The sequence below is a fragment of the Coccinella septempunctata genome, chromosome 2 (genome assembly GCF_907165205.1).
Source record: "Coccinella septempunctata chromosome 2, icCocSept1.1, whole genome shotgun sequence".
Taxonomy (NCBI): Eukaryota; Metazoa; Arthropoda; class Insecta; order Coleoptera; family Coccinellidae; genus Coccinella; species Coccinella septempunctata.
Window position 1 is genome coordinate 46,014,731 of NC_058190.1, and position 16,926 is coordinate 46,031,656.

The window sequence follows — 16,926 nt, forward strand, 5'->3', positions numbered from 1 at the left end:
TACGGAAAAAAATTGAAGAGAAAAGACGCGGAAAGTTATCCATAGGTGTTTTGTTTTTGCAGGACAACGCCCCTGCACACAAATTTCTGGTTGCCATGCAAAAATTCGTGGTATAGGGTTTGAATTTCTAGAACAGCCCCCTTATTCACCAGATTTGACTCCATCCGACTATCATCTCTTTCCTCAACTGAAGAAAAGTTTAAAAGGTCGTAAATTTTCTTCCAACGAGGAGGTAATAAAAGCTGTGGAGGTCTGGTTTGCAGAGCAAGAAGAAACATTTTTTTTTTAAAGGTCTAGAGTCGTTGCAGGTTCACTGTAATAAATGTTTCCAATTAAGAGGAGAATATGTTGAGTAATAAAATATTTTGACATCGAAATTTTGTTTGGTTCTATAGTACGATAAGAATTTTTCAATATGTCCACGTACATAACTTGGTTTCTATCCAAACTATCGTCATAGCTCAACGTCAATAGGCTCGACAATGATTATATCGAAGCATATTCGAAGTCGATGTTACGTCACCTACTAATATTTTTTTTTCATATGACAAATTGCAATAACTCGACTTTTTCAATACAACACCCAGTATCTTATTGCACCATTGCATGGTGCATTTGCTAAGAGCTTTTTGGCGATACATTGGGTTTTTGGAGTCTACTTCGTGAATTTTGCGAAATATCATGAAAACGAAGAATTTCATCGAATCTGTGACTACAGTAGTCCTTCAATCTGTTGCTGCATTTCATTTATTTATTCGCCTGGTTTTATTGCCTTATCCTTGTTCCTTCACTTTTCAATTCGTTGTGTGGATTCTAAAAATGTTGATATTGTGTTTCATTCTTGAGAAATAATCAATCTCATGCATTTCAGATATCATTACATGGTTGTTGGATACTACATTAAGAATTTCACAGATCCATATATTGCTACTATTCTCCCTTTTTCTAAACCCTACCCCAATTTCTTGGGAACATTCCATGGGATTGTTTCACATAGATTTTCATTACTTTAGTTCACTAATAATAAGTTATTCTATTGAATTCTCCATCAATCATATTAAGTGAATATCTGTATTTCAGTATTTCAATAGCTTGAACATGGTTTCATAATAAGACATAATAAAGTGATTCAATTTTATTTCATGTGAAAATAACTAGTAGTACCATACTGGAATGAGACCAACGTAGTTACGACTACATATATGAATTTTTCATTCTGTTCCGCAATTTCAATAGGAATAAAACGCAAATTGATCTTTACCATACACGCTGTGTATACAAAATTAGATGGATGATTACAAGGGACTATCTGAGCATATTCAAATGCTAAATGTCTAATTACAAGAAGATATGGTCAATCTACATATGATTTGAATATATGCAACTCGTGAATGTCAATGTTCTTGGAAAACATTGATCTACTGCATGCCTTGACAATGAACCGGTTTCTGTAGTCCTTTCCTTTTTTATACCGACAATACCTACCCCAGATATTGAAAGTTCAAATATTCACAAGTCGCAAGCTTAACTCAACAGGATTTGATTTTATCAATAGACATTCCTTTAGAGCGTTTACATTCTAGGTTAACTAGGCAAGTTATGCACAGAAGGGTTTGAATGAACTAATTTTTCAGCAGTTGTTTTTTTATGCAGTTATTATGTTTGAAGATATTGGACGTGTTGAATATTAAACAATACACAAGAAAAAAATGCACCTTATTTTTACTAAAATTCTTCATGATAAAAATGTCCTTATATTTGAAAAATGAAATGAAATTCCTTATACGTAATGTTCAATATTCATTTCTTATTTTATAGAATCAACTCATGAAATGAATGAGAATTTTCAGTAAAATGTTTTTTTGACAAGATTTCCTCCATATCATCAATTTTAAATGCCATTAACGTAGGGGAATAACCAGGCTAGTGTGGTGTCAGTTTCTTTTGGAAACTCTGTTTGTATACGGTGGAGCCTTATCCTGACTAAATGGGAAAGCCAGTTCCAAAACACGCATCTTTTAACTTGGTTGCATCGGGGGGTTCTTGTAGTATAAGGCATGTCAAAATAGCAGCTAGATGCTCAAGTTGATCTTACTATGACAGCCATCAACGTCTTCAGATTTATTATCAGTTGAACTAACCGAAAATAAGACTAAGGATCTACTACCCAAGATACCTTTCTACTTTCGGCATTCTCATTTTCAAAGTTCTTTTTATATTAGATATGTTCCTTAGTTTCTTCGTATAAGTACATCTATTTCTGCAGATGGAAATCTTTTCTTTTTGACCACAGAACAACCTAGTTTTTCACTAGATGGGAGAATTTGATGCTACTTCACTGAATTACCGTGTTGCAATTGTAGTTAATGGATTCTGGTTAGAGAAGCATATTATATGAAATTGGCTGGAATAAAGTTGCACTTTAGTGATTTGTGGTATGTGTGATATGAAGAGATGAGACTTTCAGATGAGAATTTCCATCTTACAAGAAGGAACAGTTGGAGTAGGATAGTATATTTTTGTTCAGAATAATGAAGCACTCCATATATTTGGATTTATAGTTTTTTTCGGATCGTACTTATATCGGAATCGTATGATTTCATTCTACCACAAAATTGGTTTTGGCTGAGATGATGGTTTTCACTCACAGAGAGGAGAAATACGTGCAAAAAATTACCAAGCTGAATATTCCATCGAAAAACATTTGCCATTAGTCCAAATGAGATTTTGCAGAGATGTGGACTGCCGAACCTTCCATAAAAAATGATCTGCCAAGTTAATCCTCCTATTTTATAATACTCCTCACAAATCCCCATCTCACGTTTTTATAGGCATTAAGATCAACGTATGTGGAAAAACATTCAAGGAAACTGCCAACCGTACACAATAAATTGTAATTTATGATGATTTAACGCGTGGGAGAGCTTTAAATTGTAACACGGCCGGTCAGAATATTTGAACAAGCACGCGTCTTGATATCAAGATTGTTCCTGCCATTTGCATACTGAATTAATATTTCATATTTGGGCTTCGATAATTGAGTGGGTTGTTACGATTTCATTTGTCTTTTTCAGTCTGACGTTTTTATCGATGGAATAAAAGAAGCCTGACATTTATTGTCGTTATATCAATTTGCTGTTGTATAAATGTCTTTAACCGTATGTAAAATGGAATCATAATTTATTTTTTTGCTGATCCAGTTACAATGAACAGAAAAATTTACAATGTGTTCAAATTTGCTTGGTGAAAACCATTCTCTTAACTTTTAACTCTGAATTTTCGAAGCTCAGCTTTCGAGTCGTTTATTTCTCAATAAAGGTAACTGTAGATGAAAATGGGATACATATTCTGAAAGAACAACTCTTCTAGTGATAAATCTGAGAATTTCATCCATCTCGGCGCAAACGTTCGGTCTTGACGAATTTTTAACTGAACCCTTTTTCTCAAAATGAGCTGTTCCTCCCCTGGAAAAAGAAAAACACTTTCAGAATAACTAGATTTATCTGTGACAATACGCATCTGTGGATCTTTTAAGCAGAGTTGTATTCAGCCAAAATACCCCGTTTTTCAAATTTCACAGATACTTTTCAAACGAAAAATATGAATAATACTTTTATTTTACAAAACGTTCAAATATTCATTATATAGCTTCATGAGTTGGGTTCTTCGAATTTTTGGTATTTTTATTCTACATAAACTCACCACAAGATTTTGTGGCCCCAAACAACGAGTACTCTTATAAGAAGATCTTGCTCCAACTTAGACAGTGATGAATTTGACGCTATTAGTTCAGTGACTGTTTATGTCATTCAGAAATGGATCAGATCATGTACCCTGGACTAAAGATCAAGTAACCAAGTGAAGAATATATCCATCTGAAGAACGAGGGAGAAGCACGACCTCAGTTAACCGCAATGACCGTTGCTCGAATAAAAGAAACGACATGTATAGGATGGAGCTTCCAATTCAATCAGTTACGTGACCATAGGAAAAACTGTGTCGTCTTATGCAAAGTGATTTATTGAATCAGAGAGAGCGGAAAGTCATCGTGCCTAATGGCATCGCAATTAACTAGGGGAATACTTATTCCAGTGACATAGATTCGTTAATAGATTTTGAAGGTACGGTTCTTCACATAGACGTACTAAGTATAGGGAGTTAAGTTTGAAATACACTCGCTGACATGGGTGAATGAGTAGCGTTGGGAAAAACGCGTTTCTTTAATCATCTTCAAGAATGGAATGATGGAAATGTGCATAAAAATGCTCAGAATATGTATGTTGGAAAATCATCAAATAAAGAAAAATTGTTTCCATTGATAAAACTATAAATTTGACACAAAGAACCAATAAATGGGTGATTAAGAAAGTGCTATTTCAGAGGTTGTATTAGGGTAGTTTCACTTTCATTTTTTTCTATGAAACTCTTCATTTTTTGCTGAAAGAAAAACAACAAGAACATCAACTAAACATACGAGGATATATTGAAAAATTCTTAGCCTACAATAGAACCAAACAAAATTTCAACGTCAAAAATTTTTATTACTCAACATATTCTCCTCTTAATTGGATACATTTATTACAGCGAATCAGCAACGTCTCTAGACCTTTCAAAAAAAATGTTTCTTCTTGCTCTGCAAACCAGACCTCCACAGCTTTTATTACCTCCTCGTTGGAAAAAATTTACGACCTTTCAAACTTTTTTTCAGTTGAGGAAAGAGATGATAGTCGGATGGAGTCAAATCTGGTGAATAAGGGTGGTGTTCTAGAAATTCAAACCCTAAATCAGGAATTTCTGAATCTCCGGTTATTGTTCTACCCTTATCCAAAAAATCAATTATGATTACTCCATGGCAATCCCAAAAAACTGAATTTTTGGACACGAAACTTCTTAGATCTTGGAGAACCAGAGTGTCGCCATTCCATAGATGGTTGCTTTGCTTCTGGATTGTAGAAATGTACCCAAGTCTCATCCATAGAAACAATTCGATTTAAGTCTACATCGTTTTCAAATCGAGCACAGATCGAACGCGATGCTTATACCCTTGCACGCTTTTGGTCAACATTCAAACATTTGGGGATCCATTTTGCAGCAATTTTTCTCATGTCCAAATTGACGTGAACTATATGATGAACGCGTTCGTATGAAATATTCAGTGCTTCAGATATCCGTTTTAGCCCAATTCGACGGTCTGATAAAATCATATCATGAACTGCATCGATATTTTCGTGGACTGACACAGAAACTGGCCGTCCCGATCGGTCATCATCTTCAACGGAAAATTTACCACTTTTGAAGCTTGCAGTCCAATTTTTCACGGTCGCATACGAAGGACATTGATCACCAAGGATATTAAGCATATCTTCGTAAATCTGCTTACCTCTTAACCCTTTAAAATACAGGTACTTGACGATGGCTCGATGCTCCAATTTTTCGATTTCCATAATTTCGGTGGACATCTTCTTTCTTCTAATTTATTGCGTAACTGTGGTTTATTTTTTTGACCTGAAACTTCACACTGACACGTCTAACGAGTTATTGTTCGTTGCTATGGTAACGTAATATTTTTTTTATGCACGGAACTGGTCTAGGCTAACTAGATATCAGTACATCCTCGTCCTCTGAGTCTGGCATCAAAATAAACATATTGAGGCGAATATACCTGAAATGAATTAATGGAAGGTCAGTGATCAGTGTTGATCAGTGTATCTGAGATTTCGATTGTCGCTGATGAAATATTAAATTTCTTTCGTTACCCCCTGTATCAGTCTGCTCAGCGGTATTTTTCGCAGATCGCACGGCTGGAAATAAACACATTTCAAAGGCGGATGGCAAGATTTGTCATTACCCTACAGAACCATCTGCTCATTACGGTAAATATATTGGTTAATGGCTCCGGTAACGGCATCAAATAATAAATGCCATCGTGAGTAAATGTGTCATGTTCACTATTTAGTTTGTCTCGGTCGTAGAGACACGACGGCCAAAATATATTACGTTGTTTATTTTGCGTCCGAAATAATTACAGCGCGATTAATTTACTGAGATATGCCATTTTATCGGTCATCGTAAAACTAATTTCAGAGTTAATCTGATTGAAATCTGGTCCGAGACGGTTCCTTAATTAAAACATAACTGCGAGAAATATGGCACGACCGTATGAGAGAGTTGTGCGCATACAGGGTGTACCTACCAACTCGTCAACATCTCTAAGTATGGACACCACTAATGGTTACATGCTTCATTTGGATTCACCTCATGTGAATTAGGTAGAGCATCTGAAAGGCTGCAAAATTATCTTATTCTCTATCAAAGTTTCGTTTGTCAGTCAGAGGAGAATTGTGAGAACTTTGTGAAGAAGAAATTATCATGCCTTTTATAGGTTAGTTGAATTTCGAATAATGGTCCAATAGATACACTGCGCAAAAAAATTAACGCACATTCTGACAATCTCAATTTTAATGAAAGTTAACTCTGCATTGACTTTATAACTTATTTTTTATGTTCTCTCGGGAAGGTTTTGAACGAAACAAGACACATTAAATGGAAGAAAAAATTCAGGATTTCACCGAATCTTATGTGAAAGAAGAGAAATGAACAATTTTCAAAATACTGAAATGCTGATAAGTGATTTAATACTTGGTATTTCCACCCCTTACGTTAATTACAGCTCGGCAACGACGGTTTATACTCAAAATGAGTGATCTTAAAATGTTCTCATCTAATCCTTCCCAGATTTCTACGAGTTGGATTCCTAAGTCATTAAGAGTAGCTGGATGATTTTCTGAACTTCTCAGCCTTCTATTGAGGTTGTCCCAAACCTGCTCAATCGGATTGAGATCTGGACTTCTTGCTGCCCATTCCATTCGAGAGACTTCAACCTCTTCAAGGTACTCCTGAACGATGCGCGCACGATGGGGTCTGGCATTATCGTCCATAAAAATTAAATTTTCACCAATGTATGGGGCAAATGGCAGTACATGCTCTTGAAGAATGTTCCTTATATAAACTTATCAGCATTCATAGCATTCATATCAACGACCACTAGGTCTGTGCGAGCAGTCAAAGATATTCCACCCCATACCATAATCGATCCTCCCCCGAAACCAGTAGTATTCAGGAAATTGCACTGAGCATATCTTTCATGTGGACGTCTGTATACAAGGGAACGTCGATCACAATGGTAGAGGCAGAATCTAGACTCATCTGTGAAGAGAACTCTTTCCCGATCGGCCATTTCCTAATGGATCTCGCAAAATCCAAACGCGCCCTTCGATGGGCTGGGGTAAGAGCTGGGCCTCTTGCATCGACACGAGGCCTTAAATCATATTCTCTGAGGCAATTTTTTATTGTCTGAGTGCTAATTTGCACCTCAAGAGTTTGCTCAAGCTGAATTTGAAGGAGGCGAGCGGTTGCAAACCGTTGTCTCAACGAAGAAACTCTCAAGTAACGTTCTTGAATGGTAGTTGTTACCCGTGGTCTACCCTGTCCTGGTCTTCGGACATTCATACCTGTCTCCCTGAATCACTGCAACATTCTGGACACACTTGTATGGGAAACTCCAAACCTTTCTGCAATTCTTGTGTATGTCCACCCTTCTTCTCGCAAAACTACCGCTTGGGCACATTCCCCTTGGGCCAAATTGCGTGTTTCGCGTTGCATAGCGATCGAGTGTAGAAAATCAAACGAAAGAAAAACTATTGATCACTAGAATTGATCGAGAACAACCGATTTTAGAATGGAGCCAATACATTCAAAATCTGATAATATCATCTTTTTTTATTCCTGCTGGGAAAAAACATCTGTATTGAAGAAAACCGTTGAAAGTGGATAACATATGCATGCATAATTCTGATAAAAATAATTATCATTGAAAACACCTTCAGTTGTAGAATAAATTTGAGATTTCCATAATGTGCGTTAATTTTTTTGCGCAGTGTATTTTCAGCAATATGGAGCCAGACAGCTGCAGAAACGTTAGCTGCTCTAAGGAATGTTTTTCATAAGCCTCAATACCAAACATAAATTTCTCCTAGATCCTGTGATCTCCCACAGACAGAGATATTTCCAGCAACTACTTCGATTATAGAGAATTCTGAAATCTTAAACTTATTCTAATGAAAATCTTGTCATTCAGTTTCTTTAAATTCCAATCAAGTTGATGTATCGATGTTTACATATTTTCATAACGCAATTTGCTCTTAATTATTGCTGCCCCAATTTCCCATCCTAATATTGCATCGGATTCGACAATCTGTAGAGTAATAAAGGAAACTGATATAAGATCAGAATCCAATAAAATGAAAACGAAATCGTTATTTCGATATGACGGAAGAGAAGACATACATCTGCAGAGGAAGCGGTTACCTATACATCTTTTTCTACATATATGAAAGCTACCTAAAAACCTAATGTTCTCACTCCAAATTAAACTAATCGTCTTATGTAAAAGCGAATTTCTGTCGGAATCGACTTGATTATATGTTATTGAAGATTCGGCATTCCAGTTGCTTCCTCGGTCTAGAATTATTGTAGACTAATTCATTAATGCCAATTTCATGACTTCCATCTTCCATGACTTACATACAACTACCTCTTATACGTTTCTATAAAAAAACTTTCTCCGGCTTGGTTGTTTCAAAAAATTAGAATTTATGAGCCAAGAAGATATTATGCGAATTCTTGAAGATAAACGAAGAAAGATATGTTCATCTAGATCACGGAGTTGAAATACATGGATTTTGCAATGTTTTCTCTATCGGACAAAACCGAGCAATGAAAACATATGATTAATTTCCATTACACTCGATATTTGGAAAGTTAAAAATAAGTATCAGTTCAGGAATCATAAGGAAAGGTTAGTTCTCCCAAAACGGTCTACGTCAATCACCCTATACAGGGTGAGTCTTTGACTCGTACGAATATTTTAACAGTAGATGCTTGAGGTCAAAAGAAACACTTTTGTCCCTTACCATTTTTTCGAATCGGATCGGTTTAAAAGCTACGGGCTGTTGAGAAACCATTAAAAATGTTATTTCTAGTTCTATCTCACAAACGCTTTTATCGAATAGAATAAATTTCGGAATATAGTTTTTGATTCATTTTATGAATCTCTTTCGAACACAAGATATCATCCACGTCTTCCAGTTTTCTCAATATGACCATCACGAACCATAAAAATACCAAAAATTCAAAGAACCCAACTCTTGAAACTAAGTCGGACGCTATATATATGATGAATATTTGATCGTTTTGTAAAATAAAAGTATTCTTCATATTTTCTCGTATAATGCGCCGTTTTCGAGTAATTCGATGTCCAAAAATTAAAAAGTATCTGTGAAATTAAAAAAATTGGGTACTTTGGTTGGATACAACCCTGTTAAAAACATGCACAGATGTGCAGTGTCACAGATTAAGCTAGTTATTCTAAAGTTTATTATGTTTTTCCAGGGGTGGCACAGCTCATTATGAAAACTTAAAATGGCTATATCTTTTATCAGGGCCGAATCGGAAAAATTTGTATGAAAAAAAGTGTTTCTTTTCACGTCAAGAATCTACTGTTCAAGACTCACCTAAGACAGTTCCTTTTAGGTGTGCTTTTTATCGTAAACGTTCTTTCGTTGACAATAAAATCAATTTTACTCCTGTAACCCGTAGAGTCATTCGGGGTAACTGAGCGCAGTGAGTAAGTGTGCGCAGTGCGTATATCTCGACTATGCGCAGAATACCCAGATTAGTTTTTCATAGGAGTACGCCGTGCGACGTTTCGTTAACTTTTTATTTGCAATCAATCAAATTCACTAGTTTTCTTGTTAATTTTCAGCATCTCTGCAAATTCTGCCAGGTCCAAGTTCCGAGTCCGACAGTGCTTAAACAATATTTTATTCGATCATGGGCATATTAATCTAAATATATAATAAAAAATTTTAGGTTCTCTTAGCTGCTCAACTCTATAAGAACGTCAATTCAAATTTTGGCTTACTGGGGAAAGTGTGCGCGGGTAAGTGTGCGCATAGATTCATTATATGGGAATTAGTTCAGTGAGGAATAAATTATGACATTGTTGATTTTCTTGGTTAAGACTATCAATATAGTCCTATTCGTTCGGAAAAATATGAAGTAGCCACCAACAGGGGAATTTATCAAGTGTTGTGTTCACCAGGAATTGTGACACGAACAATAATGGAGTGCTTATAAAAAGGCGCTTCTGTATTGACAGTAAACAGCATTTTTTTAATATTGTAACATTTTGATGACATTATTTTGTAATTTGTTTTGATTGTGTGGTTCACTAAGCACTGCGTTCACTTACCCCGTGAGGGTGCGCACACTTACCCGCAATACGGGGCATGTGAACGCACTCCGACTTTCACCATGAAATTTCTTTTGGCGGAAAGAAAACGTTTTTGTTTGTTTGCTTTTTGATGTTTTCTTATAGATTAGAAAATTCTCTATCTTATGAGTATGTTTTAATTTTCCTAGCTTCAACATTCGAAACAGGGTATGGCTTGAAAGGCAAAAGTGCGCACAGTTGCCCCGAATGACTCTAAGTCATTTCTATAAATATTTATCACACAGTTTCAATTGAAAGTGTGATGTAGTGTGCATAAACAATATCATTACGAATACAGTGTACCGGTGTTCTGATTGCGTAGCAATTTATGCAGTAGCTGATGCATAGTAATGTCACCAGCGTTCATAATGCCTCACTGACACAAATTTGCCGAAGGATTTTCAATGTAAATCCACTCTTTACATGATATATGTTTCAACCGACTACATCGAGATGCACATCGCAGTTGTTTGTGGTTCTTTAAATTGGCATTCAGCAATTACCGATACAACTGCGAAGTTGAGTAATTGTCATTGAGTCAGTACATTAGTGCTCATAAAAGTTTCGCGAAATTGTAGGTTATATTTTTGTATATCAGGGTAGAATTATACGTTTTTAGTTTTTATCTCGGTTTTTTGCGATATTTATGTATAATTTGGCTGCGTAAATTCCAATCTTTTATGATTGGTTAAAAGAGCTATAAGAAATTTTTGTACCAAGTTATGGTTAATAAATTTTATTTCATTATCAAAATAAAAATTCATAATCTTGCATCCAATTTCCATAAACTTCGAGATGCTGCCAAGATGCAATATGCTATTACCTTTTCCTCAATGGCAAATTGGAGACTACTGAGACATTATTCAGACTTTAACGTCCCCGTTAGCTATTCATATATTAAGTTTTCAAGTTATTATTTTCCGGGTGCATTTTCCGATATGGAAAAACAGAGCCAGAAAAATAAAATCGCTCCTGTGGGTGTTATCTAACAGTCGAAGGTCTTTCCTTGTTCGAATTTCAATATTTCCTATAATTTTATACGCGTAGAGAGGCCTTGACGCCATTATATTAATAAAAACTCGAAGATATAAATAATTCTTCTTTGCGAGCCCATATATAATATCGTTTTGCATAATAAACGGTTCAAGGTTGGAAAAATGCGAACCCGAAGAGAGAAATTAAACGAATTATGTTGATTTGAATAGGTGAATGAGTTCGTATGATTATAATTCTCGTATTTACACACTGCGTTATTTCATTTTGATGTTTTCAGTGGGTTGATTATGAAGGTGTTGATTCTGATCGCCTAATGACTTGTACGACAAGCTTTTATTCAGTTCCGACGTTAAACATGTCTTTTAGTCTCTTTGTCTGGAGATTTTTGCGTTTGCAGAAATTCACATAAATCAAACAGAGCGAATACAAGGAAGTTAATGTTTGAACACAGACTTCTGAGGGACATAGATTACCACAGAAATATTTTCATATGCATATACGAGGATGTATTGAAAAATTCTCAGCCTACTATAGAACCAAACAAAATTTCAATGTCAAAATATTTTATTACTCAAAATATTCTCCTCTTAATTGGATACATTTATTACGAAGAGCCTGCAACGTCTCTAGACCTTTCAAAAAAATGTTTCGTTTCTTCTTGCTCTGACTAGACCTCCGCAGCTTTTATTATCTCCTCGTTGGAAGAAAATTTACGACCTTTTAAACTTTTTTTTAGTTGAGGAAAGAGATAATATTCGGATGGAGCCAAATCTGGTGAATAAGGGGGGTGTTCAAGTAATTCAAACCCTAAATCACGAATTTTTTGCATAGCAACAGGAGATTTGTATGCAGGGGCGTTGTCCTGCAAAAACAAAATACCTTTGGATAGCTTTCCGTGTCTTTTCCCTTTAATTTTTTCCCGTAGAGTAGTCAGTAATGTCCAATAGTATTCTCCGGTTATTGTTCTACCCTTATCCGAAACATCAATAATGATTACTCTATGGTAATCCCAAAAAACTGAAGCAAGAACTTTTCCAGTAGATTTTTGGACACGAAATTTCTTAGGTCTTGCAGAACCAGAGTGTCGCCATTCCATCGATTTTTGCTTTGTTTCTGGATCGTAGAAATGTACCCAAGTCTCATCCATAGTAACAATTCGGTTTAAGAAGTCTACATGGTTTTCAAATCGAGCACAGATCGAACGCGATGCTTTTACCCTTGCACACTTTTGGTCAACGTTCAAACATTTGGGGATCCTTTTTGTAGCAATTTTTCTCATGTCCAAATTGACGTGAACTTTATGATGAATGCGTTCGTATGAAATATTCAGTGCTTCAGAAATCCGTTTTTAAATTCTGAGACCAAAATGAGTTGAGGCATTTTATTCGTTTCTGAATATTTTGCACATTGATTATTTTAAGGAAATTTCTCCCCAAATAAAGTTTTCAGAAGCAAAATTTCCTTCGTCTCATTCTGTTACTAATACATCGAAGTAGAAGTAATCCACATTAATTTCCCCGTACATGTTCTGGTGAAAGATACACTCTGTATAGTGGAATGGTTCGTATATAACTTACTGCTAATTTTTGCGGAGCATGAAATAATTTTCACATTACCGCAGGAAGAAAGTTGATAGTGATAGATGGCTGAGTGCGTTTACCAGTTTAATCGGGATATTTATTGACTCTCTTTATATTTTTATGGGAGTTTGAAATGCCATCTAGTAATATCAAGTACTCACACCATTTACAAGATCTCGTATTAATAGGCATTCGATGTTAATAGTCGCCATGAAAACATGAAATTAATTGAATAGCCAACACATGTTGTACGGCAATATAACGAAGATAGTCTCATTTCTTATAACTTCAGTCGGTTTAAGTCTGAAAAATTACGTTCATCTGGCATATCCACGAACTAGATCTCGCTTCAAGGATAATAATGTGAAATATTCCTCCAGTTTTTCTTTTTCTTTTCGTTATGTGCGAATCGTTTACAGTTTCCCGAGTATGTATGGTGCGATCATCTGGAAAATATTGCAGTCGATCAATTTATGTATTGAGTTGAAAAAAAAAGTTGCTTTATGCTCAATTATTTATGAGCTATATCCTCTCATGCACGTATATACTCCATTCACTTTTATTTTAGCAGTCGTTTGGCTATGGAACTTTGACACATTTCACTCTGTATAGTACGAAAATGTGGGGTTATGCCGCTTGTCAAAACATTTTTGGGTTTTAAATCAACGCTATGTTGCCCGTTCTACGTAAAAGTTTCTGTTATTACGTATTTTATCACAATGTCGAATCTCTTTGGAAAATATGTGACGAACATAATTGAAGTTTATACAAACTAATTGAAGGCATACCAAATCCAGTTATTTGCATGGAAAATACAAGAGATCAGTATAATATCATAATATGCACTTGCTTGAGGAGAGTTAATGTTCGTTATCTTCTTCGGCTGAAGTTTGAACACGTTATATCAGTTGTAGATTTCAAAAATATTAACCCTAATATGAAATGCATATGATGCAATGGTTGGGAATGGGTATCTGCCGAAGGAATTAACAGATAATTACAAAAATGTTAAATTCTTCAACAAAAATCATCTTCAATCAATATAAGTGAAAGGAATTAAAGGAAGTTTCAAGTAAAGATGAACTTCACCTAAAATTTCATATGAATAAACAATTAACAGGACAACTGGTGCGTATTTGTGGCTGTTCATCTTGATACATTGATATAGTAATAATAATTAGGTATTTATTGGTACCTTAAGACATTGACAATGTATAGAACAAGTCAAATGAGAAATAGAATAATTAATGTTCTGGAACTTATTCCACGATGACATTCATCGAAAATCCTCTAGTAGCTTTTCGCATTCGTTCACCCTAAAATGAAATTCTCAAATGCCACCACTTTTTTGGGTCTCCCAATAGAAGGAAATTCTTTGTCATCCTCTTCATTCCCAATCTTTCTGGAATAACCTTTTGAATTTTTCCGCATATTAACGAAACACGCTGTATAATCAAACAAATTAATTTCGAATTCCATGGTTTAGAGAGTGAAGAGTGATGCTGAATGATCTTCAGACACCGTGAAATGTTGAGGTATCGACGAATACATAATTTTCCAGAAGTTGAGAGTAGAAAGTGAGAACCACCTTCATGATCCCAAGGCAAAGATCACTCGTGGCCGATTGTTTTACTTATGCTCGAACAGATAAATTACTTCACTTTCACCCTACAACTGAGATTATCCGTATCATATATGAAGAGGAATAACACGAGTCCATCCGAATGAAAATTACATATTATTCGTTACGAGTTCATTTGGTATTGCATAAGAAAAAAATTAAAGGGGCCAGTTGAGAATTCAAAAGTAGGGCTTCGTGTACTCATCTAATTGGGAGTGAGATCCTATAGCTTGTATCGATAAATAATGATTAAGTTATTGAGAAATTTGCCAACGTTAGGTTTGTGTGAATGATATCATTCATTTTTGACTGAGGAATTTTGTTGTTGGTAGATTGAAAACGTGAAAGGTTGAACGATAGTGAATTTCGATAACAATTAGCTACGGATGAGGATTTTATATAATATTGAGTCATTAAAACCGATTAATTCTCTTCAAAGCATTATGAAATCAGACTGGAACCAGAAGTATCTTCGAATGGGAGACGAATCTGCGTCATTGTTCTGCATATATTGCTTCTTTCTGCATCAGATTTTCCCAACTAATTGTTCAATGATAAAAATTCGAATTCAAAAACTGACGGAATTGGGATTTCCGGTTATATAATAAGCGTTGCCTAGGCTTCCACCTAGCACGAAAACTCGAGTTCAAAAATCTCGATTATTTGGATTAAAAATGAGCAAGTTGTTAGACCCCCCTAAAATTACCCATTTGCTACTCTGTCGGAAAATCAGGATGTTCTATTACTGTCTTAGGATATGGAGTGCATAGAATTTGTTTTGAAGATTCTAGAAAACCAAACAGTTGATGACTCAATAGAGAATTGCACTCCAGAGAGTTCTTCGAAGTCAAGTCGAAAATGAAAAGTGGAAAAACAAAAAAAAATATTTTCTCCTAAAATGGGCCAGATATTTGAAATTTCGGTATGCAAATATAGGTTTTCGAACATGCTGAATCTATTGCGAGCAATTTCGAAAGCCTATCTCTCTTCGTTTAGATTTTCGTCTTGGAAATGGCATTTTTCAAAAAATTGCAATTTTCAATCTGCGATATCTCCTGTTATATTCGTCTGATTCAATTGGGATTTCCGGTTTTATAATCAGCATTGTCAAGGCTTCTACTCAAGCGCAAAAACTCGATTTCGAAAATCTTGATTTCTTGGGTCAAAAATGAGCAAGGGGTTAGACCCCCCTAAAATGACCCATTTGCTACTCTGTCGGAAAATCAGGATGTTCTATTACTGTCTTAGGATATGGAGTGCATAGAATTTGTTTCGAAGATTCTAGAAAACCCAACAGTTGATGATTCAATAGAGAATTGCACTCCAGAGAGCTCTTCGAAGTCAAGTCGAAAATGAAAAGTGGAAAAACAAAAAAAATTATTTTCTCCTAAAATGGGCCAGATATTTGAAATTTTGGCATGAAAATATAGGTTTTCGAACAAGCTGAATCTATTGCGAGCAATTTCGAAAGCCTATCTCCCTTCGTTCAGATTTTCATCTCGGAAATGGCAGTTTTCAAAAAATTGCAATTTTCAATCTGCGATATCTCCTGTTATATTTGTCTGATCCAATTGGGATTTCTGGTTTTATAATCAGCATTGCCAAGGCTTCTACTCAAGCACAAAAACTCGATTTCGAAAATCTTGATTTTTTTGGGTCAAAAATGAGCAAGGGGTTAGACCCCCCTAAAATGACCTATTTGCTACTCTCTCTGAAAATCAGGATGTTCTATTACTGTCTTAGGATATGGAGTGCATAGAATTTGTTTCGAAGATTCTAGAAAACCAAATAGTTGATGATTCAATAGAGAATTGCACTCCTGAGAGCTCTTCGGAGTCAACTCGAAAATGAAAAGTGGAAAAACAAAAAAAAATTATTTTCTCCTAAAATGGGCCAGATATTTGAAATTTTGGTATGCAAATATAGGTTTTCGAACATGCTGAATCTATTGCGAGCAATTTCGAAAGCCTATCTCTCTTCGTTTAGATTTTCGTCTCGGAAATGGCATTTTTCAAAAATTGCAATTTTCAATCTGCGATATCTCCTGTTATATTCGTCTGATCCAATTGGGATTTCCGGTTTTATAATCAGCATTGCCAAGGCTTCCACCCAAGCATAAAAACTCAATTTCGAAAATCTCGATTTTTTGGGTCAAAAATGAGCAAGGGGTTAGACCCCCCTAAAATGACCCATTTGCTACTCTGTCGGAAAATCAGGATGTTCTATTACTGTCTTAGGATATGGAGTGCATAGAATTTGTTTCGAAGATTCTAGAAAACCCAACAGTTGATGATTCAATAGAGAATTGCACTCCAGAGAGCTCTTCGAAGTCAAGTCGAAAATGAAAAGTGGAAAAACAAAAAAAATTATTTTCTCCTAAAATGGACCAGATATTT

At 35.4% G+C, this 16,926-nt stretch overlaps 1 protein-coding gene across 2 annotated transcripts in view; it reads left to right on the top strand.

Annotated features, from left to right (window-relative positions):
• The window catches only part of LOC123307843, a 91,606-nt gene that overhangs the window by 9,056 nt on the left and 65,624 nt on the right, over positions 1-16,926 (top strand). The window lies entirely within an intron of this gene.